The sequence below is a fragment of the Protopterus annectens genome, chromosome 1.part1 (assembly GCF_019279795.1).
Source record: "Protopterus annectens isolate FY-2018-M chromosome 1.part1, PAN1.0, whole genome shotgun sequence".
NCBI lineage: Eukaryota > Metazoa > Chordata > Ceratodontiformes > Protopteridae > Protopterus > Protopterus annectens.
Window position 1 is genome coordinate 1,981,156,855 of NC_056726.1, and position 25,115 is coordinate 1,981,181,969.

Below are 25,115 nucleotides of genomic sequence, written 5' to 3' on the forward strand. Positions count from 1 at the left end.
TTCAGAGTGCACATACCATGTAAATAAGCATGCTTTGGCATTACATGATTCACCAGGAAAGTAAGCCATCCTTAAACTTGCCAATTCATACCCAACCACTGAGTGAGCCCATTTTATGAAATAAAGGAAAGATAGACATGTACTTGTTTGACTTTCAGTGAAATCCAGTAGCTGTCACTTGACTAAGATCTTAGACTACCAGTAACTAGGACCTACTAAGGACAGCTCCCCTCACAGAGAGCGTTACAATAGACATGTACTTCACCACTTCAAAGGCCCTACTCTGGAGGTCTACAACTAGGAAGAAACCCCAAGCAGCATTAAAAAATCATGTGAAAATTCAAAAACAAAATACAACTATCAGTGAAAAAAAAAAAAAAAACACTGGAAGCACACACATCTCTAACAGAGTGCAGCAACATTTACAATGCAAGGTGAGCTACCACAAAGTGAATTACAAAGCAAGTAGGCAATCTTCCTGGGAGCGCATTTTGCTTGACAACTTGCCAAACCCTTCCTCCCAGACGCTAGACCTTCTTCTTTCGGCTTTTCCCGGTTAGGGATCACCACAGTGGATCACCTGTCCGCTTCATGATTGACAGTGGAGTTTTACAGTATCGAGTTGCCAGGCCGGTGCCCAACCTTCCACAGAAGGCACACAAACACACACACACACACACACACACACACACACACACACACACACACACAAACACACAAACACACACACACACACAAACACACACACACAAACACACACAAACACACAAACACACAAACACACAAACACACAAACACACAAACACACAAACACACAAACACACACACACACACACACACACACACACACACACACACACACACACACACACACACACACACACAAACACACACACACACAAACACACACACAAACACACGGCCAATTTAGAGTGTCCAAGCCACCTAACAACTAGAAAGCCAGTATTACCCATCAAGTAGACTCTTAAGCTGGTTTATGTGTAAGGTGTGAAGGGACTCCTCTCCAACTTTGACCCATACAGAAAAATTCAGACTGGTTCAAACACAATTCTGACTCCACAGATGAAATGCGAGTTGGACAATAGGAACACTCAAACCCTTGCAAATACAAAACAGGTTTCTCTACAAGTGCACATCCTGTAAGAAAAGGTAATGCACACAAGGTAAAGCATCTTTAAAAAGATTAACATTAAAGCCAAAAGTCCAGTAAATTCCAACAGCCTGCTGATCATGCCATTCAAGTCTGAAGGAAGGCTTCCTCAAAGGAAGAGAAAGATTCATAACCCCTTATAAATCATGGATCGTGTATCCAGCCGGACTATCCCGGTCAACAAATGTAAAATAGAAAAATAAAAAAAATAAAATGGCTTCTAGAACAGACAGTGCTAGGTCAGTCTTCTTCACAAGAATATAAATTGCAGAACTTGCCAACATGCACACTAAACAGCAAAACAGTCATCTAAGTGCTTAATGGATCAGATGACTTGTAAACCGAAATGACAATGTTCCCCCAAATGGAAATGCTTTTTCACTTGGGAAAGATTCATAGAATACCTGCTGGATGGAAGCTTTTCAGCCAGCCTCAATCATGTCCAGTACCCGGATGAACAGCTATGAATCGTACTCTGAAAATTATCATCCTGAAGTACAACTACTGCAAAACTAGCACACCCCCTTTAGGGTGGGAATCCAGAGTTTGTACCGCCAGACTATATTGTGGACAGAGGTCAAGACAAACTTGAGCACTTCTTGTAAGTGGACCCTTCTACAGTATATCATCAATGGCTTGTCAGCAGCATTCTAACAGGTTATGCAACTGTCTACCCTCAGACATGGTCTGACAGTGTTTCCCCCACATTTCTACCAAGATAACATGGAACTAAAAAAGCTACTCAATCTACAAATACTTTTGGTCCCCAAAGTCGAAACAAGCCATTTCAAAGGACACAAAGATCTCAGTGGACAAGCATAAAGAAGGCAGCTAAAATGTTTTGGTCAACTGCAAGAGCAGAATGCTCAGGCAAAAAGGAAGACAATACCATGGCTAAAATTATGTACTTATTTACCATGGAAAATAGAAGTGCAAATGGCTCAGAAAGCCAACACTGCACAACTGCTAGGTCAATCAGTTGTTCAGATCCCACAACTCCTGGCCAGTTTCACAGTCACATTCATTCACAAAACATATGGAGTACAACTGAAAATTTGTATGTGCTGTTACGACTTTACTACACAATGATCCCATTTTGTACTTCAGAGCTGCACATTACATTCTCTGATGTGAAATACTGTAACTGAAGTGATTATGTTGGGTTCACACATCACATAAGTAAACCAAAACTTAAACCTTCTAGCATGGAACTTTTCTACCTTGTATGCCCCTACATGCCTCACCCTGAGAACAAAAATCTTTGCAAAATTTCTACCCGAGAACAGGTATTACAGCTACAGCACTGTAAAAAAAGAATGTCTTCTCCATCACTGTTGCAGTATTCTTCATAGAAGGGATGTCCTGCCAAGGCAGCCTGATGGTCGGCCAGTATGAAAAAGCCTAAAAAGGAGATCTTGTATGCCTGGTACGCAACATTTATGCTCCCTGCACAGAATGTAGGGCATAAAAGGGATGTACAGATGCAACTCCCTAGAACTTCTTTTGCCACCAGTTCAAATGCCATTTTTGCCAGTTGGTCTGAATGCCTTGTTATTGTACTGAATATTTAGCAACACCAAATAATAGCACAATTGCTGGGCGCCACAACCCCCCCCCCCCTTGGTATTGTAATTTAATGTTACTAAATAGAGTTAATGTCATCCAAGAAGGGAAAAGTACAGTTTTGTACCTACCATAAATGTAGATGTTCGAGGATTCCATTGCTGCAGTCCTTACTATTGGGTATAGTCCGCATCCAGTCGGCCCGAATACCAGAGTATAAGGCTGACGTCGGTCAGGGCGCATTAGACTGACGTCAGTACGTCAGGGTACTAATGCGCATGACCGGCGTCATATCCTCAGTCTTTTCTTGCCCCAGATGTCAGAAGACCCTAAAAAGACAAGGCCCAAAATACCTGCACCAAAACATGAACAATATATACAAAAATATAAGCAGGTAAATCACCTACACAACCACCCCTAAACAGAGGGGAAGGAGGGAGGTAAATTGGACTGCAGCAATGGAATCCTCGAACATCTACATTTATGGTAGGTACAAAACTGTACTATGTTCTTCGTCTTCCATTGCTGCAGTCCTTACTATTGGGTAGAATCCCAAAGCAGAGGTAAGGGAGGCTGGCAAATCATAAAGAAGCAGGAGCTGACAACATGCCTTGCAAAACAGCTGTGGCAAAACCAGCCCTAGACTTAGAGTAGATAGGAAGGTGATAATGCTTAGAGAAAGTATGCACTGAACTCCAAGTAGCTGCTTCCAAAATATCCTTAGTTGCCACCCCCCGTAGAAATGCTGTTGAAGTGGCAGTAGCCCTAGTGGAATGAGGCCTAATCCCAGCTGGAACCTCCTTGCCATGATGGAAATAACAAAATGCAATGCAAAAGCCAATCCACCTAGAAATAGTTTGTTTTGACACAGGCTTGCCCTCTTGAACTCAAAGCAAAAGAAACAAACAACTGCTGAGACTGCCTAAAATCCTTAGTCCTGCTTAAGTAATAACGCAATTGCCTGTGTACATCCAAAGTATGCAAAATCTTTTCCCCTTTATTTTGGGGGTCTGCATAAAAGGTAGGCAAATGAATAGTTTGGTTTAAAGCCACACTAGAAACCACCTTAGGCATAAAGGAAGGATTAGTACGTAATGATACCCTATCCTTATGGAAAATCAAAAGGGCTCGACTGCCATAAGGGCCTGCAACTCAGACACCCTTCTTGCAGAAGTAATAGCCAACAAAAACAGTCTTCCATGACAAAATTTTAATTCAGCAGTAGCCGCAGGCTCAAAGGTTGTAGAGTAAGTTTTTCCAACACAAAATTGAGATCCCAAGCAGGAGTAGGAGCTCTACGTGGGGGTCTTATATTTTTTGCCCCTCTAAGAAACTGCTTGAACAAAGGATGCGAAAACAATGGTGGGTCACAATCATAGTGAGCTGAGATTGCTGCAGCATGAATCTTAATGGAAGAGAAGGACAGACCCTTGTCCAGTAACTCAGTAAGATATTGAAGAGCCATACTCAAATTAGGCTCAGAAATCTCCAAATTCTTTGCTTTACTCCAAAATAAAAATCTCTTCCATTTTGCTGCGTACACTTTCCTTGTACTAGGTCTTCTAGCTTCCATAAGCACATTTAAAACTTGTTGAGGAAGTTGAGACCTGCTGTGTTTCAACACAGAATATGCCAGGCTGTCAGATGAAGAGAGTGAAGCTTGACATTGAGCAGATGACCGTCCTGCTGGGATAACAGATGTGGAATCAAAGGTTAAGGCCATGGAGGCTTCTTTACCAGACTCCGTAGTAGAGGGTACCAGTGTTGCGAGGCCAATCTGGAGCTATCAAAATCATCCTTGGCCTGTCCTGTCTGACCTTTAACAGTACCTTTGGAAGAAGAGGCAGAGGTGGAAAGGCATACACATGAAGGTTTGTCCAACTGAAAGACAGAGCATCCACTTTCCAAGCTGTGTGATGAAACCCCTTTGTGCAAAACTGTGGCAGCTGGTGGTTTAGTGGAGAAGCGAACAGATCTATGTCTGGAGTTCCCCATGACACTGTCAATTTCTGAAATACATGAAGATCCAGTTTCCACTTGTGGGGATCCATGATTTGTCTGCTTAACACATCTGCTAAGGAGTTCTGTGCTCCTGGCAGAAACCTTGCCTGAAGAGTTAGGTGCAAGCGTGGCGCAGTCTCCCATAAAATCATTGCATGCCTGCATAGAGGATAAGAATGTGTTCCCCTTGTTTGTTGAAGTACCACATGACAGTTGTGTTGTCTGTTAGAATCAACACCTGCCCTGGAAGAAGTAACTCCTTGAAAGCCAGCAATGCGAACTGGACTGCTAACATCTCCTTCATGTTGATATGTAGATGCTGTAGTCTGGCAGGCCACTTGTCTTGTATCCACTTTCCATTTAGATGAGCTCCCCAAGCAATGTCTGAGGCATCTGTCGGTAAAATCTGACTTGCCTCTGGCCGGGTCACAGAGAGTCCCTTGTTTAGGTGACATTCCTGAGCCCACCACAAAAATTCTCTTTGAAGGCAAGGTATTATTTGAATGACAGTGTCTAAATCCTGGCAGTGCTGTGTCCATACATTTTTGAGATACCATTGTAACTTCCTCATATGCAGTTTGGCATTGGGAAGCACCAGAATACAAGATGCCATGAACCCTAATGCTTGAAGGACTGTCTCTGCAGTCAGCACGGACTGATGAGATAGTTGATGGAAGTAAAGTGACAGACTCTTTTGTGTGTCCGGGGTTAAAAAGGCCATCTGGGCTGCTGTATTCAGTCTCACACCCAGAAAGCACATGCGTTGAGAGGGTACTAGACTGGACTTTATTTCGTTCACAGAATACCCTAGGCATCGTAGCACTGCTATAAGATATTCCAGATGCTGTAGAAGGTCTTCCTTTTCTTGAGCCAGAATCAGGCAGTCGTCTAAATAAGGATAGATTTGAAGTCCTTGTAGCCTGAAGTAAGCTATCACTGGAGCCAGAACCTTTGTGAATACTCTGGGCGCAGTAGATAAGCCAAAGGGCAATGCAGAGAACTGATAATGAGAATCTCCAGCTCGAAACCGCAGATACTTCCTGTAACTTAGCCTGATAGGCACATGAAGGTAAGCTTCCCTGAGATCTAAAGTTACCATCCAGTGATCTTTGCCCAGCAGGGGTAAAAGCTGTTGTAACGTCAACATCTTGAACTTGGGAATGTCCAGATAAGTGTCGAGGAGAGATAAATCCAAAAGCAGTCTCCACGTGTTCCCCTTCTTTGGTACTAGGAACATGCGAGAATAAAATCCTAGGCCCCTTTCTGATACAGGGACTGGCTGAATGATGTCCAACACCCATCTGTCTTGAGTAATTAAATCCCAATTTTCTTTGAAAAGAGACAGTTGTCCTTCCAAAGGAGCTGCCAGACGAGAATCTACTGGCAGCTGAAAAGGCAGGTCATTGGGTCTGTTTACGAAAGGACTGACCCCTGCCCTCACCAGAAGTCTGAGCAGGTGAACTCCCTGTTCTAGGCCTAAAAGAACCTTGAGCCCTGCCCCTACCACGTCTAGACCTACCCCTAGACTGGGAATCATAAGCAGGATATGTCCACCCCTTAGCAGGCCAATTTCTACTAAACTTCGTGGCTGTACCTGCAAAAATCTTTAACAGTTTGCATAGACTTAGCTTTGTCCTCCATTTTCTTTAAAACTGCTTCCACAGGTGAACCAAACAACACATCAGACTGTAAAGGAGCATCCAAAATCCTTGTCTTAACATGCTCAGCCAAATTTTGATCCCTCAACCAGGCATGCCTGCGAAGAACAGAACTAGTGGCAGCCACCCTCGAGGAGGCCTGCACAGCATCAAAACCACATTGCAAAGAATGCTTGCCCACTTGTTCAGACACATAAACTAAATCCAGCAAGTCTTTACAATCAATACCTTCCGCCAAAGCATCCACCTTAGATTTCAATTGTGAAAGGAGATAATTTTGATATTTCAGCATGTGAAACTGACAATTCAACGCTCTCATGGCTACAGTGGAAGAAGTATACACTTTCTTACCCCACCTATCTAACGCCCTTGCCTCTTTGTCAGTGGGAACAGGATTTTTAACCACAGAGGCCTTAACACCTTTAGGCCCCTGAGAAACAGTTTCTGGGTCCGCCCTAGGACTCTTAAACAAATACTTATGAGCTTCGGGCACCCTATAGTACCTATCAGGTTTAACAGGAGCAGGAGGCAAAGAATCAGGGTTCAGGGAAGCCTCTGCAAAACATCTTCCACCACATTCAACACAGGAGGTATAGCTAAGGGCCTATGCTGGGGTAAAACAAGAATTCCCTAAGCCTCTTCCTGGAATCAGAGTAATCCTGGCCTTCCCATTTAAAGTGCTCCCTCATGGAATGCAGAGTCTCTGAAAATGAAAAATCCTCAGGAGGAGAAGCCAAGGAGTGGCATCATCCACATCAGAATCAGAATAATGAGGATACTCCTGCAAATCTTCCGCAGAAGACTCAGAAGCCCCTGAACCCTGTTCAAAACTGTCAAACTCTGGTTCCACTCTAGGCCTCTTATCAGGAGGGCCCATAGAACCTCTAATCATAGTAATCAAATCTTCTGCCATTTTAAGCATATGTTTCCTAGGTACAGAACCCGAAGGCTAGGAGAAGCCCCTACTGAAGCTGAAGTTGGCCTACCTCTAAAAGAAGTTTTGGCAACAGAAGGAGAGGCTCTAACTACTTTGGGAAGAGAGGGAAGAATAGTTACCTGAGAAGCCCCTCAGCCTGGCCTGCCTCCTGAGAGGGTACATCCTGTAACAGTAAAGTTTCTGCCTGAGACTCCATAGAAACTCCTGGCAAAACCTCTGGCTCCACTGAGCCACCTAAAGAACCGACGTCCGGGACTGCCGGTTCATCAACCCTAGGCTCGCTGTTTTGTCCTTGCGCTTCTTGGATGAAGCGGGCCGGAGCATCCGGCGGCATTTTATAATTGCAACGCTTCCCAAACACTAATCTGGCACAGTCTAACCTCCTCTTAATAGTGCGTTTGTTAAACCTAGCACAAGAGCGGCAACCAACAACGCCGTGCTCAGGCCCTAAACAAGGTATACACAATGTATGGTAATCCCTATGAGGTATTTGTTTCCCACAAGAAATACAGTTATTCACTTTTTCTGACATCCGGTTAAATACTGAGGCAAGAAAAACCAAAATGTTCCCCAGGGTACTTAGCCAACTCTGATTCGGTCTGAAACTCCGGTTTCGGAAATATTTCAGAACGCCAACCTGCACTCGCAAAACTGCTTCTGCATCGGATCACGCGGCAAAAAAGACTGAGGATATGACGCCGGTCATGCGCATTAGTACCCTGACGTACTGACGTCAGTCTAATGCGCCCTGACCGACGTCAGCCTTATACTCTGGTATTCGGGCCGACTGGATGCGGACTATACCCAATAGTAAGGACTGCAGCAATGGAAGACGAAGAACATCCCTCAACCACAACATGTCCAAATGGAAAATTTTGGTCTGATGCCATGCTTGTAACCAGGACCCTTTTTCAGTGGGGGTTCCTCTGGTCCTCTTATTTGTGTTAGCAGTTCCAGTCTGGATTGTCCCATTCTTCTGTTAAGACACATTCATCTGCCATTTCTGCCTGCCTCTGAAGCCTCCCTGGACTTCTTGTTTGAGGTCAATTTCTTAAAGGCGTCCTGCACATCAGGCATCCAAGAAAACATATTCCTCCTACTTGGGACCTTAATTTTGTTTTGAAAAAATTTACTCTGGCTCCTTTTGAGCCTGTAGACTCTGCTTCTTTGCCGCACTGTACTAGAAGATAGTTTTGTTGCTGGCTCTTCTGCTTGGAGCATTTTAGCTCCACTCCTTTATGGCCATTCCTCCTTTTTGTGTTTTCACAGGGACAGGGTGGTCCCTTGCATACTAATCCTTTTATGCCAAAGTAGTAAAAGGGTTGTCCTCAAATCACTCAGTACAACTTCCCTCCTTATTCCCTTCTCCTCAGCCTGTTAGTGAAGGGGTCCTGCATACCTTGGATTTGCAGGGATAGTTCAGATACTATTTGGATAAAATTAGCGACTATTCGTAAGTCTGATCAGCTTTTTGTTTCTTTTCATCTCAAGTCTTTGGGCTTAGCTGTTTCTAAGCAAACAATCTCCTCCTGGATATCCAGGACCATTTTCTTTGGTTATTCTTTTCATGGCAAATCTGTCTACTTCTGTTGGAACTCCTTCAAGGGGCTTGACACTAGTTGCATCCTTGAAGCTGCTACTTGGTCATCAGTGCATACCTTTACTAAGCATTAAGTTTGATGGTTTCTAGGGCCATAGCAGGTTTTGCTGAAACTATTTTATGCTGGTTTGTTGAGGGCTCTTCTCAGCCTTCCACCCCCATCATCTCCCATTCTATTTCTTGAGCTTTCTTACTATCCCATCTATGAAGAATACTTCAGTGAAATAAAAGGACAAGCTACAGTTGTGTAAAATGTCCTTCTCTTCACTGCTGCAGTACTCCCTCCCACTCCTCGTTTGTTCTGCATTTTTTCCTTCTGGTTGTGCATGGACTCTTGCCCTATGGCGAATGTTCTCTTCTGGGGCAATTCAGTCCCTTCTATGCCCCAAGTTCTGTGCGGGGAGCATAAATGTAATGTACGGCGTACAGCGGATCTTTTTTAAGCTTTTTCATACTGGCAGAGTGCTGGGCTGCCCTGGGCAGGATATCTCTTCTATGAATAATACTGCAACAGTGGAGGAGAACATCTACTGTTATGGTACGATTTTACACAACTGTACCTTCTCTAGCTGTGTGTGTGACAGAAAAAGCAACTTTGCACAGATATTTTTAATTCATACATTTGACTGCATTCTTTTGCCAAAAGTGTGTATTCTGAAAGGAACATTTGAAAGAAACTACAAAATGAAGAATCATATGGACATTCTGTCATATTAAAGGATTAAAAATGGTCATAATAGGGACTGCAAGAGCAATGGCGGTTTAAATTTAATCATGTTCCCATAATGCAATAATGTGATTTCATCTTATAACATGACATAATGGGGTGTTTGTATAGGTTTTGCTCCTGAGCCTGTCAACTATCAAGCCTTCCCCAACTCTAGAGGGACCATCAGCCAAGGAACAGAGACTGCTTGTACCCTTCTCTAGCATCATAGCAGTTAGGGCGATTGTCCTAAATCCCGAGACCACCCTTCTTAGTTGGGGTCAACTAGACTGTTCATGCACATACAATATTCTGTATCCTTGCTGAGAATGGATATCACATTTATCACACCCCAAAAAGTACAGTTTTGTACCTACCATAAATGTAGATGTCTGAGAGGTATGCATCTGCAGTCCTAACAAATGGGTTGTCCTGCCTCAGGCAGCCCTTCGGTCGGCCGGATTCCAAAGTCTGGGTCTGGCCTCGGCTGATGTCGCACTTCACCCGACGTCATAGCTGCTGTCAATTGGGTATAAAGGCATCAGCCGACGCCATTTTCCTCAGTGTTTCTTGCCCCAGATGCCAGGTGCCCTCTAGGAAGGCTAAATTTGGATAAATGCAAATGATTCCAAACAGTAGAGAGCAAACCAAAATAAACATGTATGTACATACATACAAACAAATACACCATAATAGATTCCCCAGCTAGCTACAAGATGGGCAAATACCCTAGGAGTACCACAGAGGGGAAGGAGGGTGGGTAATCCTGACTGCAGATGCATACCTCTCGGACATCTGCATTTATGGTAGGTACAAAACTGTACTATGTCCTTCAAGGATGCATCTGCAGTCCTAACAAATGGGTAGAATACCATAGCCAAACTGGGGAGGAGGCACTAAGAAGATTATGGTGTAGTTAAGATCCCTTGCAAAACAGCAGTGGCAAAACCTGCTCGGGATCTGGAGTATAAAGGCAGATTATAATACTTGGCAAATGTATGCACGGAGCTCCAAGTAGCAGCCTCTAAAATGTCTTTGGTAGCCACTCCTCGTAAGAAAGCTGTAGTAGTGGCTGTAGCCCTTGTGGAGTGAGGTCTGATGTTTTCTGGAGTTGTCTTTCCATGAAAAGAGTAACAAAATCTAATGCAATTTCCTATCCATTTTGAGATAGTCTGTTTTGAAATTGCTTTTCCTTCCATTCCTGATGCATATGCTACCAGAAGCTGGTCAGTTTTTCTATTGTTCTTGGTTCTGTCCAGGTAGTAGCGCAATTGCCTGTGTACATCCAAGGTATGCAGTAGTCTTTCCCCCCTGTTCTGTGGGTTGGGGAAGAATGTTGGTAGGTGGATTGCTTGGTTCAATGATACCCTGGAGACCACCTTTGGCATAAAAGTAGGGTTAGTTCTCAAGGACACTATCCTGATGGAAGATAAGGAAGGGCTGTACTGCCATTAATGCCTGTAATTCAGAAACCCTTCTTGCTGAACTGATTGCAAGCAGGAAAGCAGTTTTCCAAGATAAGAACTGTAATTCTGCTGTTGCTGCTGGTTCAAAAGGGGGAAGTGTTAACTTTTCTAGCACAAAATTCAGGTCCCATGTAGGCAAAGGTGGCTTCCTTGGATGCTTTACATTTTTAATTCCTCTCAAACTGCCTGAGTAGAGGATGAGAGAAGACTGGAGGACCCATGTTATATTCTGCTGAAATTGCTGATGCATGAATCTTGATGGAGGAGTAAGACAGGCCATTGTGGAAAAGTTCTGCTAAATATTCCAGGATGTTAGCTATGTTTGCCAATGATACATGTTCTCCTTTTGCTGCACTCCAAATGAGGTATATTTTCCATTTTGCTGAATAAGTCTTCCTTGTGGAGGGTCTGCGAGCCTCCAGGATAATGTCTTTAACCCTCGGAGATAAATCTGGGTTATTTTGTTTTATGTAAGATTCCAAGCAGCTAGCTGCAGTGTTTTCAAGTTTGGATGCAGGATCTTGAAGTTGTTCTGTGTTAGCAGCAAAGGAACTAGAGGTAGAGGCCATGCGTGTGCCCGAGACATACTCCTCAGAAGCGGGTACCAATGCTGCCTCGGCCAGTCTGGAGCTATCAGTATGATCCTTGGGTGATCTTCTTTGATCTTCAGTAGCACTTTGTGCATCAAAGGAAGAGGTGGGAATGCATATGCTGTTAGGTTTTCCCAACTGAAGGATAGGGAGTCCACCTTCCAAGCAAGTGGGTGGTATGTCCTTGTGCAAAATTTTCTCAATTGGTGGTTGTGTGGGGATGTGAACAGATCTATTTCTGGTAGCCCCCATTTCTTTGTAATGGATTTGAAGATGTCTGGATGCAGCATCCTTTCGTGGGCATCCGTGGTAGTTCTGCTTAAGGTGTCTGCTAGTATATTTTCTTTTCCTGGCACAAATATGGCCTGGAGCTGAATGTTGAGGTTCAGGGCCACATTCCACAGGTCCATTGCCATCCAGCATAGAGGATATGAATGTGTGCCTCCCTGCTTGTTGATATACCACATAACTGTGGTGTTGTCCGTCCTTATCAGCAAATGACCTTGTTGAAGAAACGGTCTGAATGTCTGAATTGCCTGTTTCACTGCCAGCATCTCTTTTTGATTTATGTGTAGGTTCAGCTGGTCCTGTGTCCATAGGCCTTGTATACACTTGTCTACCATGTGTGCCCCCCAACCGAGGTCTGAGGCGTCCGTGGTGATAGTCTGGCTTGGGTGAGGGCTGTGGAAAGGCAGTCCTTTGTTCAACTGACAGGCCTGAGCCCACCACAGGAATTTTTGCTTCAGGCATGGAATTAGGGTTTCTAGGCTGTGCTTGTGCTGAGACCATAAATTCCTTAGGTACTATTGCAACTTCCTCATATGTAGTCTGGCATGTGGGATCAATATTATGCAGGATGCCATGTAACCCAAGGCTTGCAGGACTTTCCTTGCTGTAAGCTGGTTCTGCGTTGTTAATGCCATGAAATAGAGTGGTAGTTGTTTTTGCTTTTCTGCTGTGAGAAATGCCATTTGATTTGATGTGTCCAGCTCTGCACCCAAGAATGTAATCCTTTGGGATGGTACCAGCCTTGACTTTTTTATGTTGACTGTGTATCCCAAGGCTTGCAATAGGTGAATAACCTTTTCCAAATCTTTTGTTAATTTGATCTTGTTGTCCGCTTGTATCAGGCAGTCGTCCAGGTATGGATAAATTTGAATTCCCTGAAGCCTGCAATGAGCAATTACTGATGCCAGGCATTTCGTGAATACTCTGGGCAGTAGATAAGCCAAAGGGCAATGCTGAGAATTGATAATGCTCTGATCCTGCAAGAAATCTGAGGTATCTTCTGCAATCTGGTCATATAGGGACGTGCAGGTATGCCTCCTTGAGATCTAGAGTCACCAGCCAAGACTCCTTGCCCAGCATGGCAAGAAGTTGCTGTAGGGTCAGCATTTTGAATTTTGGAACAATGAGATATGTGTTCAGAGCGGACAGGTCGAGAATAGGTCTCCATTGGTTTTCTTTTCTTGGCACCAGGAAAGGTCTGGAATAAAATCCTTGTCCTTGTTCCATAGCCGGTACATTTTCTATAGCTCTCATCCTAAGTGGTTGATTTGTCCTAGAGCGTTTGTTTTTTGGTTTGGTGGTAGGTTTGGCATTCCTCTCTTCCTTGGTAGAGTATGGAAGTGAAACCTGTAACCTTGGTCTATTGTCTGTAAAATCCATTTGTCTCCTGTAATGTAATGCCAGTTTGCTGATAATAAGGCTAGCTTTCCGCCTAAGGGTGCTTCCAGTTGTTCCCTGGTATGCGGTATCAGAGCCAAGTCACCGTGACTGTCCTGTGGAAGTGGTAGTAGCTGGATCTGTGGCAGTACTTCTCTGGTTGTTAGGCTGCCACTGACGTCCCCTGTAGGCACTTCTGGATTGACCTCTGCCTCTTGGGCGCCTATTTCTGCCTCTCTGTGCTCTGGTGGTGTCTGGAAAGGACCAATTCTTGGAAGGCCAATTTCTACTAAACCTAGGAGGCTGGACCTGTAAGAAATCCTTGACTGTTTGGACAGATTTTGCTTTTTCTTCCACCTTCTTTAACACTTGCTGTGCAGGGGAGCCAAACAAACTGAGTTTCTCCATGGGAGCATCTAGGAGCTTTGACTTTACATGGTCTGGTAAGGATTGCTCTTTTAACCATGCATGCCTTCTGATCACTGTAACAGTCATAGCTGATCTAAAGGAAGCCTCCAGTGCATCATAGCCGCATTTTAAGGAATGATTACTGACCTGCTGAGTGTTATGTACCAAATCCTGAAGGGACTTACAGTCTATAGGTTCAGGAGAGGATAGTTTTTTATTTAGCTGATCTAACAAAAATTCCTGATACTGAATCATGTGGAATTGACAGTTTAAGGCCCTAGCCGAAAGAGTAGCATAAGTATAAACTTTTTTACCCCATCTCTCTAATGCTCTAGATTCTCTTTCAGAGGGGAGGGGGTTTTTGGCAGTTGCTACAGCTTTGGGGCCCTGAGAAATAGTTTCAGGATCTGCAATAGGAGCCTTATACAAGTGATAATGTGTGTCCGGGACCCTGTAGTATCTGTCGGGCTTAGCAAGGGCCGGGGGAAGAGAGTCAGGGGCAGTACAAGCATCACTGAATGCATCATCCACAACTGTTAGTACTGGAGGAATGGCTAAAGGCCTATGCTGTGGCAAATGTAAAAAGGTCCTTAGCCGTTTCCTAGAATCTGAAAAATCCTGGCCCTGCCATTGAAATTGCTCTCTCAAAGCATGCAAGGTTTCCCCAAAAGAAAATTCCTCAGGAGGAGAGGCAGAAGGAATGGAGTCTTCTGCGTCGGAGTCCTCATATGGAGAATAAGGGCCTTCTGGAGGATTTGAGTTTTCTGAATCATCAGAGGAATAATCCGTAGAAACTGGCTCAGGGGGCTCTGCTCTAGGCCTCTTCTCTGGAGGGGGATGAGAGGCCCTGTCAGGGTGAGGTTGGGATCCCCTGATCAAAGAAATGAGATCCTCTGCCAGGCTGAGCATTTGGGAACCAGAGCTAGGCCTGTGTGAGGGGGTTTTAGCAGGCAAGGCCTTAGAAGATTTAGCTGCTTTAGCCCTAGAAAGCCTTGATAGACATGGATGCAGGGGCCTAGCAGCTCCACGTGCAGGAGTAGATATGTCTAAAGGAATAGTATCTGATAAATCCTGGGTGCCTGCTACAGCAGGAGAAATTTCAGTAGCAGATTCAGCCATGCTGTGTGAGGCCTCGGCTGTCGGAGGTATGCTTTCGGAAGGAAGAACCGAGGACTCTGTTTCAGCGAAACCGAGACACTCGCGGTTGGCTTAACCGTGGTTTCGGCCGAAACCGGACCACGCAGTGTCGGTCCTTTTCCTTACGCTTTTTAGCTAATTGTGAAGTCGGAGTCTCCGACGGCATTTTGTAAGCAAAAGCGGGACCAAAAAACTCCTCCGCAAACTCCGACCGACGTCTAAGTGTCCGTCGGTTGAAGGAAGCACAGGCTAGACAAGCTGCTACGTCGTGGTCTGGGCCTAAGCAAGGAAGGCAGTAAGAGTGAAAATCCTTATGAGGTATTTGTTTCCCACAAGTTAAACAATTATTTACTTTTTCTGACATCGGCTGAGGCAAGAAAGAGTCTCCAACGGGGTACTTAGCTTTTTAGAAGTCTTCGGTAGTAGAAAAGTACAGTTTTGTACCTACCATAAATGTAGATGTCCGAGAGGTATGCATCTGCAGTCCTTACAAATGGGTTGTCCTGGCCTCAGGCAGCCCTTCGGTCGGCCGGATTCCAAAGTCTGGGTCTGGCCTCGGCTGATGTCGCACTTCACCCGACGTCATAGCTGCAGTTCTGCGGTTATAAAGGCATCAGCCGACGCCATTTTCCTCAGTGTTTCTTGCCCCAGATGCCAGGTGCTCTCTAGGAAGGCTAAATTTGGATAAATGCAAATGTTTCCAAACAAAAGAGAGCAAATAGAAATAAACAAGTATATACATATATACAAACAAATACACCATAATAGATTCCCCCAGCTAGCTACAAGATGGGCAAATACCCTAGGAGTACCACAGAGGGGAAGGAGGGTGGGTAATCCTGACTGCAGATGCATACCTCTCGGACATCTACATTTATGGTAGGTACAAAACTGTACTATGTCCTTCAAGGATGTATCTGCAGTCCTTACAAATGGGTAGAATACCATAGCCAAACTGGGGGAGGAGGCACTAAGGAGGCACTAAGGAGGCACTAAGAGTTTATGGTGTAGTTAAGATCCCTTGCAAAACAGCAGTGGCAAAACCTGCTCGGGATCTGGAGTATAAAGGCAGATTATAATGCTTGGCAAATGTATGCACGGAGCTCCAAGTAGCAGCCTCTAAAATGTCTTTGGTAGCCACTCCTCGTAAGAAAGCTGTAGTAGTGGCTGTAGCCCTTGTGGAATGAGGTCTGATGTTTTCTGGAGTTGCCTTTCCATGAAAAGAGTAACAAAATCTAATGCAATTTCCTATCCATTTTGAGATTGTTTGTTTTGAAATTGCTTTTCCTTCCATTCCTGTTGCATATGCTACCAGAAGCTGGTCGGTTTTTCTATTGTTCTTGGTTCTGTCCAGGTAGAAGCGCAATTGTCTGTGTACATCTAAGGTATGCAGCAATCTTTCCCCCCTGTTCTGTGGGTTGGGGAAGAATGTTGGTAGGTTTATTGCTTGGTTTAAGGATACCCTGAAGACCACCTTTGGCATAAAGGTAGGATTAGTTCTCATGGATACTCTATCCTGATGGAAGATAAGGAAGGGCTGTACTGCCATTAATGCCTGTAATTCAGAAACCCTTCTAGCTGAAGTGATTGCAAGAAGGAATGCAGTCTTCCAAGATAAGTACTGTAATTCTGCTGTTGCTGCTGGTTCAAAAGGGGGAAGTGTCAACTTTTTTAACACAAAGTTCAAGTCCCATGTAGGCAATGGTGGTTTTACATTTTTAATTCCTCTGAGAAACTGTCTGAGTAGAGGTTGAGAAAAGACTGGAGGATCCATGTTGTATTCTGCTGAAATTGCTGATGCATGAATCTTAATGGAGGAGTAAGACAGGCCATTGTGGAAAAGCTCTGCTAAATATTCCAGGATGTTAGCTATGTTTGCCAATGATGCATCTACTCCTTTTGTGGCACTCCAAATGAGATATCTTTTCCATTTTGCTGAATAAGTTTTCCTTGTTGAGGGTCTGCGAGCCTCCAAGATAATGTCTCTAACCCTTTGAGATAAGTCTGGGATAGTTTTCCTTATGTAATGTTCCAAGCAGCTAGTTGCAGTGTTTTCAAGTTTGGATGCAGGATTTTGAAGTTGTTCTGTGTTAGCAGTAGAGGTATTAGTGGTAGAGGCCATGCGTGTTCCCGGGACATACTCCTCAGTAGCGGGTACCAATGTTGTCTCGGCCAATCTGGAGCTATCAAAATGATCTTCGGGTGATCTTTGATCTTCAGTAGCACTTTGTGCATCAAAGGAAGAGGTGGGAATGCATATGCTGTCAGGTTTTCCCAACTGTAGGATAGGGAGTCCACCTTCCAAGCAAGTGGGTGGTATGTCCTTGTGCAGGATTTTTTCAATTGGTGGTTGTGTGGGGATGCGAACAGGTCTATTTCTGGCAGTCCCCATTTCCTTGTGATGGTTCTGAAGATGTCTGGATGCAGCATCCATTCGTGGGCATCCGTGGTGGTTCTGCTTAAGATGTCTGCTAGTATATTTTCTTTTCCTGGCACGAATATGGCTTGGAGCTGAATGTTGAGGCTCAGGGCCACATTCCAGAGGTCCATTGCCATCCGGCATAGAGGATATGAATGTGTGCCTCCCTGTTTGTTGATATACCACATAACCGTGGTGTTGTCCGTCCTTATCAGCAAATGACCCTGTTGAAGAAATGGTCTGAATGTCTGAATTGCCTGTTTTACTGCCAGCATCTCTTTGATTTATGTGTAGGTTCATCTGGTCTTGAGTCCATAAGCCTTGTATACACTTGTCCACCATGTGTGCCCCCCATCCGAGGTCTGAGGCGTCCGTGGTGATAGTCTGGCTTGGGCGAGGCCTGTGGAAGGGCAGTCCCTTGTTCAATTGACAGGCCTGGGCCCACCACTGGAATTCTTGCTTCAGCCATGGAATTATTGGAATTTGGGTTTCTAGGCTGTGTTTGTGCTGAGACCATAAATTCCTCAGGTACCATTGTAACTTCCTCATATGTAGTCTGGCATGTGGAATTATTATTATGCAGGATGCCATGTAACCCAGGGCTTGCAGGATTTTCCTTGCTGTAAGCTGGTTCTGCGTTGTTAATGCCATGAAATAGAGTGGTAGCTGCTTCTGTTTTTCTGCTGTGAGGAATGCCATCTGGTTTGATGTGTCCAGTTCTGCACCCAGGAATGTTATCCTTTGGGATGGTATCAGCCTTGACTTTTTTGTGTTGACTGTGTATCCCATGGCTTGCAGCAGGTGAATAACCTTTTTCAAATCTTTTGTTAATTTGTCTTTGCTGTCCGCTTGTAACAGGCAGTCGTCCAGGTATGGATAAATTTGAATTCCCTGAAGCCTGCAATGAGCAATTACTGATGCCAGGCATTTCGTGAATACTCTGGGCGCAGTAGATAAGCCAAAAGGCAATGCTGAGAATTGATAATGCTCTGATCCTGCAAGAAATCTGAGGTATCTTCTGCAATTTGGTCATATGGGGACGTGCAGGTATGCCTCCTTGAGATCCAGAGTCACCAGCCAAGACTCCTTGCCTAGCATGGGAAGAAGTTGCTGTAGGGTCAGCATTTTGAATTTTGGAACAATAAGATATGTGTTTAGAGCGGACAGGTCGAGGATAGGTCTCCATTGGTTTTCCTTTCTTGGTACTAGGAAAAGCCTTGAATAAAATCCTTGTCCTTGTTCCATAGCCGTACCTTTTCTATAGCTCTCATCCTTAGTAAGTGGTCTATTTGCTGTAGAGCGTTTGTCCTTTGGTTTGGAGGTAGGTTTGGCATTCCTCTCTTCCTTGGAAGAGTATGGAAGTGAAACCTGTAGCCTTTGTCTATTGTCTGTAAAATCCATTTGTCTCCTGTAATGTAATGCCAATTTACTGAAAATAAGGCTAATTTTCCGCCTAAGGGTGCTGCCAGTTGTTCCCTGGTAGGCGGTTTCAGAGCCAAGTCACTGTGATTGTCCTGTAGAAGTGGTAGTGGCTGGATCTGTGGCAGTAGTTCTCTGGCTGTTAGGCTGCCACTGGCGTCCCTGTAGGCACCTCTGGACTGACCTCTGCCTCTAGGGCGTCTATTTCTGCCTCTCTGTGCTCTGGTGGTGTCTGGAAAGGACCAATTCTTGGAAGGCCAGTTCCTACTAAACCTCGGAGGCTGGACCTGTAAGAAATCCTTGACTGTCTGGACAGATTTAGCTTTTTCTTCCACCTTCTTCAACACTTGCTGTGCAGGGGAACCAAACAAGCTGTGCTTTTCCATGGGAGCATCCAGAAGCTTTGACTTTACATGGTCTGGTAAGGATTGCTCTTTTAACCATGCATGCCTTCTGATCACTGTACCAGTCATAGCTGATCTAAAGGAAGCCTCCAGTGCATCATAGCCGCATTTTAAGGAAGGATTACTGACCTGCTGAGTGTTATGCACCAAATCCTGAAGGGACTTACGGTCTAAAGGTTCAGGCGAGGACAGTTTTTTTAGTGAGCTGATCTAACAGAAATTCCTGATACTGAATCATGTGGAATTGACAGTTTAAGGCCCTAGCCGAAAGAGTAGCAGAAGTATAAACTTTTTTACCCCATCTCTCCAATGCCCTAGATTCTCTTTCAGAGGGGAGGGGGTTTTTGGCCGAGGCAGCTGTTACAGCTTTGGGGCCCTGTGAAATAGTTTCAGGATCTGCAATAGGAGCCTTATACAAATGATAATGTGTGTCCGAACCCTGTAGTATCTGTCGGGCTTAGCAGGGGCCGGAGGCAGTGAGTCAGGGGCAGTACAAGCATCAGTAAATGCATCATCCACAACTGTAAGTACTGGAGGAATAGCTAAAGGCCTATGCTGTGGTAAATGTAAAAAGGTCCTAAGCCTTTTCCTAGAGTCTGAAAAATCCTGGCCCTGCCATTGAAATTGTTCCCTCATAGCATGCAAGGTTTCCCCAAAAGAAAATACCTCAGGAGGAGAGGCAGAAGGTATGGAATCCTCTGCATCAGAGTCCTCATATGGAGAATAAGGGCCCTCTGGAGGATTTGAATGTTCTGAATCATCAGAGGAATAATCTGAAGAAACTGGCTCAGGGGGCTCTGCTCTAAGCCTCTTCTCTGGAGGTGGGTGAGAGGCCCTGTCAGGGTGAGACTGGGTTCCCCTGATCAAAGAAATGAGATCCTCTGCTAGACTAAGCATTTGAGTACTAGAGCTAGGCCTGTGAGAGGGGGCTTTAGCAGGCACGGCCTTTGAAAATTTAGCTGCTTTAGCCCTGGCAAAAGCCTTAATTGACATGGATGCAGGGGGCCTAGCAGCTCCACGTGCAGGAGTAGATACATCTAAGGGGATAGTATCTGATAAATCCTGAGAAACTGTAAGAGCAGGTGGAATTTCAGTAGCAGATTCAGCCATGCTGGAAGAGGCCTCGGTAGAAGGAGGCATGCTTTCGGCCGAAGGAAGAACCGCCGACTCGGCTTCAGCCGAAACAGAGACGCATGGTTGGCTTAGCCGCGGTTTCGGCCGAAACCACGGACCGCGAGTGTCGGTCCTTTTCCTTACGCTTTTTAGCTAAATGCGAAGTCGGAGTCTCCGACGGCATGATATAAGCAAAAGCGGAGCCGAAAAACTCCTCTGCAAACTCCGACCGACGTCTAAGTGTTCGTCGGTTGAAGGAAGCACAGGCTAGACAAGCTGCTACGTTGTGGTCTGGGCCTAAACAAGGTAGGCAAGTAAGAGAGGAAATCTTTATGAGGTATTTGTTTACCACAAGTTAAAACAGTTATTCACTTTTTCTGACATCGGCTGAGGCAAGAAAGAATCCCCAACGGGGTACTTAGCAAGAAAGAGTCCCCAACGGGGTACTTAGCTTTTTAGAAGTCTTCGGTAGTAGCAATCTCTGGTTCTGACCGACCGGCACTTGCGAACAGCTTCTGCTTCGGGCGCCACGCGGCAAGAAAGACTGAGGAAAATGGCGTCGACTGATGCCTTTATACCCGCAGAACTGCAGCTATGACGTCGGGAGAAGTGCGACATCAGCAGAGGCCAGACCCAGACTTTGGAATCCGGCCGACCGAAGGGCTGCCTGAGGCCAGGACAACCCATTTGTAAGGACTGCAGATGCATCCTTGAAGGACATTCTCTGGATCTGACCGACCGGCACTTGCGAATAGCTTCTGCTTCGGGCACCGCACGGCAAGAAAGACTGAGGAAAATGGCGTACCCAATTGACAGCAGCTATGACGTCGGGTGAAGTGCGACATCAGCCGAGGCCAGACCCAGACTTTGGAATCCGGCCGACTGAAGGGCTGCCTGAGGCAGGACAACCCATTTGTTAGGACTGCAGATGCATCCTTGAAGGACATCAAACCAGGTCCCTACTAAGGGACAGCCCTCTTCTTCCAAGGGCAGACACCTCCACTCACCTCACATACCAGCTCTAAATCTTGTATGCTGCTAAACAAACATGGGTTGCCGAGTCAAGAGTCCTAGTTTTATTCCTCTATGCCAAAGCAGCTAGGGTAATGCTCTCATTAGTTACTGCACTGGCTTTAAAGACTGGTGTAAATCAGTGAAGAAACACCAGTAATTCGTGACATGGGCAATCTACTAGAGTGCCTTTTGTGGCAAATTTAAATATTATTTCTGTGCTGCACAAACATGATTCCACAAAGTATTCAAAACTGTAGCACCTAGGCAATGTACAGGCCCCTCCTGACAATCTTAAGGTATTACAATTCCCAACAAAGTCTAGCATCTCCAAGTTAACTGTAACAAGACTGCTTCTGATCACTTCAAATAGCTGGCAAGACAGATGAACCTAGCTGTACTTCATAGTACCCTCACTTCAGTACTGCTGAATAATGAAAGTAAACCACTCACCAGCCAAAAAATAGTACATACCAGTTATGCAGTTAATTCCTTCACTTTCTTATAAAAAACTTGTATAAAAACTGTCCCACAATAATTATTTATTTTTCAAACCATGTTTCCTTCAGCTGCTGTATATTTCACAGCAATTTACAGACTTCCATTAAACAGTCTACGGATACAAAATTAAACTAACCACCACAGAGAGACAAAGTGCCATGTCTGGCTTAAAGTGATATGCCAGCATTTTGAAACCTAACTTTGCACTACACTAAGCAGTGCATAAACTCCCACCCTCATAAGGAAACACCTCTATTCAATGATCACTTTATATTTAAGAAAACACATTTATACAAAAAAGACAAATCATATTAACATGTCCCTAGTTACAAACATTAAACATCACACATTTTGTAACTACCAATCCAACATTACATAAAACTCGGTTCCTGCCTTCCCTTAAACCTCACTCCTCCTCCAAAACATTCTGCATGTATTGTTCCCACAATATTCATTTTTTTCCTATGTAATTTGCTCCTACCCTTTTCTAAACAACGTACAGTTGTGTACAATTACCATAAATGTAGATTTTAGAGTGTATTCACTGTTGCAGTCATCACACTTGGGTTATCTGCCTGCAGGTAGCCCTCAGGTCGGCCCGAATACCATAGTCTTGGGACTTCTGAGTCAGATGCTGTCGCTTCTTCCATGACATCAGGTCGTCAGGGGGTATAAAACATGCAACCAACGCCATTACATCAGTTTTTCTTGCTCCAGATGTCAGGAGCCCCCAAAATAAGAAGCAATTACATGATGTGGATCATCTCCAGTAAAAAGTAAATACCATTGCCATAAGATATGGCCATAAAAAGAGGATGGGTAGAAAGTACAGAGTACAGAAAAGTCAGGAGGCTGGAGGGAGGGTAAAGTACAGTTGTGTACACTTACCATAAATGTATATGTTAGAGAGTGCATTCACTGTTGCAGTCATTACATTTGGGTAATCTGCTGGCAGATTGCCCTCAGTCGGCCTGAATATCAAAGTCTTGGGTCCTGCAATCGGTTGCTGTCTCCTCTTCCATGACGTCAGGTCGTCAGAGGTACAAAACATGCAGCCAACGCCAATTTTAGTTTTTCTTGCCCCAGATGTCAGGTGCCCCCCAAATTGGGAGCAAAAAAAAAAATTATATATATATATAAAATATATAACAATGCAATTGTAACAGACTTTACCTTCATCTAAAAGCAAATACACCACAAAGGCTGTAGAATATAGTGAAGGAAAGAGAAGTTCTAGAAAAAAGGGGGACGGCGGGTGGGTAACCTGGACTGCAACAGTGAATACACTCTTAACATCTACATTTATGGTAAGTGTACACAACTGTACTATGTTCTTCGTGTTTCACTGTTGCAGTCATTACATTTGGGTAGAATCCCAAAGCTATGGATGGGAGGCTGGAACTAAATAGCCTTAGGAGCGGCTATAAGGCCCTGCAGAACTGCAGTGGCAAAGCCTGCCCTGGACTTGGAGGCAAATGATAATGCTTTGTAAAAGTATTAACAGAGCTCCAAGTAGCAGCTTCTAGAATAACTTTGGTTGGCACCCCTCTGAGAAAAGCTGCTGAGGTAGATGCAGCCCTGGTGGAATGTGACCCGATAACCCTTGGGCACTGGTTTACCATGATGCAAATAACAGAAATGAATGCTGTGACTTATCCATTTTGAAATGGTCTGCTTTGAAATAGATTTCCCTCTGATCCTGCAGCAAATGCCACCAGTAGCTGCTGAGATTTTCTTAGAGATTTGGTCATGTTTAAGTAGAATCTTAGTTGTCTGTGTACGTCCAAGGAATGCAGAATCTGCTCCCCCTTGTTCTGCGGATTTGGGTAGAAAGTTGGCAGGTGAATAGTTTGGTTAAGAGCTACACTGGACACCACCTTAGGCATAAAGGAAGGGTTGGTCCTGAGGGACACTGTCTGGGCAAAATGTAATACAGGGCTCCACAGCCATGAGGGCCTGTAATTCTGAAACCCTTCTTGCTGAAGTGATTGCCAGAAGGAAATCTGTTTTACAAGATAAAAACTTTATATCTGCAGTAGCTGCTGGTTCAGATGGAGGCAGGGTGAGCTTTTCCAACACAAAATTGAGGTCCCATGCAGGAATTGGTGATATTCTGGGAGGCCTTAAATTTTTGGCCCCTCTAAAATACTGTTTTAGTAGAGGATGAGAAAAGATGGGAGGCTCTGTGTTGTAATGAGCATACATGGCAGAGGCATGGATTTTTATTGATGAAAAAGATAGGCCCTTGTCAAGCATCTCAGTTAAGTATTGTAAAATATTTGGCTTTGCTGTGTCAGTCCCTTGTGCTTGGTTCCAAGCACAGAATTTCTTCCATTTATCAGCATAAGATTTTCTAGTACTAGGCCTTCTGGCTTCCCAAATGATATCCATCACAGATTTACTGAGAGGTGTTTGAATAATTACATAATCAGCCAATGCTGCCAGGTTCAGAGTTTGGAGCTGATTGTGCAGAATTTGACTGTTCTGCTGAGACAGTAGATGAGGTATTTGAGGCAAGTATCAATGAGGGAGTTGAGACATATTCCTTAGAATTGGATACCAGTGCTGGTGAGGCCAGTCTAGGGCAATTAGGATCATTTTTGTTTTTTCCTGTCTAAGCTTTAGTAGGACCTTGGAAAGAAGAGGCAGAGGAGCAAAGGCGTAGACTGTTTTTTTCCAACTGAAGGAGAAAGCATCCACTTTCCATGCTTGTCTGTGTTAAGTCCATGTGCAGAATTTGTCCAGTTGATAATTCTGGGGGGAAGCAAATAGATCTATGTCCAGGCTCCTCCGTTTCTCTGTTATCATGTTGAAGACTTGTGGATGCAGTTTCCACTCGTGAGGGTCCATAAGATTTCTGCTTAGGTCATCTGCCAGAGTATTTTGTTTTCCTGGCAGGAACTGAGCTTGAAGATGTACTTGGTAAGTCAGGGCTGTGTCCCACAATGCCATGGCTAGTCTGCAAAGGGGGTAGGAATGTGTACCCCCATGCTTGTTTATGTACCACATAACTGTTGTCCATCATTATCAGTAGTTGTCCTGGATGAAGTTAAGTCCTTGAAGGCTGTCGGGACATTTCAACAGCTAACATCTCTTTCTGGTTGATATGCAGATGCATTTGTTTTGGGGTCCATATGCCCTGAATGCATCTCCCCACCAGGTGGGCCCCCCAAGCATAGTCTGATGCGTCTGTAGTTAGGGTTTGGTTGGCAGGGGGGTAGAGTGTAAGACCGTCCCATGTTCTGGTGACATGTCTCTGCCCACCAAAGAAACTCCTGTTGTAGGCAGGAAATGACAGGAATCATTGTTTCCAGACTGCGACAATGCTGACTCCATAAACTTTTTA

The 25,115-nt window shown here is 44.6% G+C and overlaps 1 protein-coding gene across 1 annotated transcript in view; it reads right to left on the reverse strand.

The window, feature by feature from the left end:
• Nucleotides 1-25,115, reverse strand: part of GLO1 (glyoxalase I) — an 873,638-nt gene that overhangs the window by 708,022 nt on the left and 140,501 nt on the right. The gene's annotated exons all lie outside the window — the stretch shown is intronic.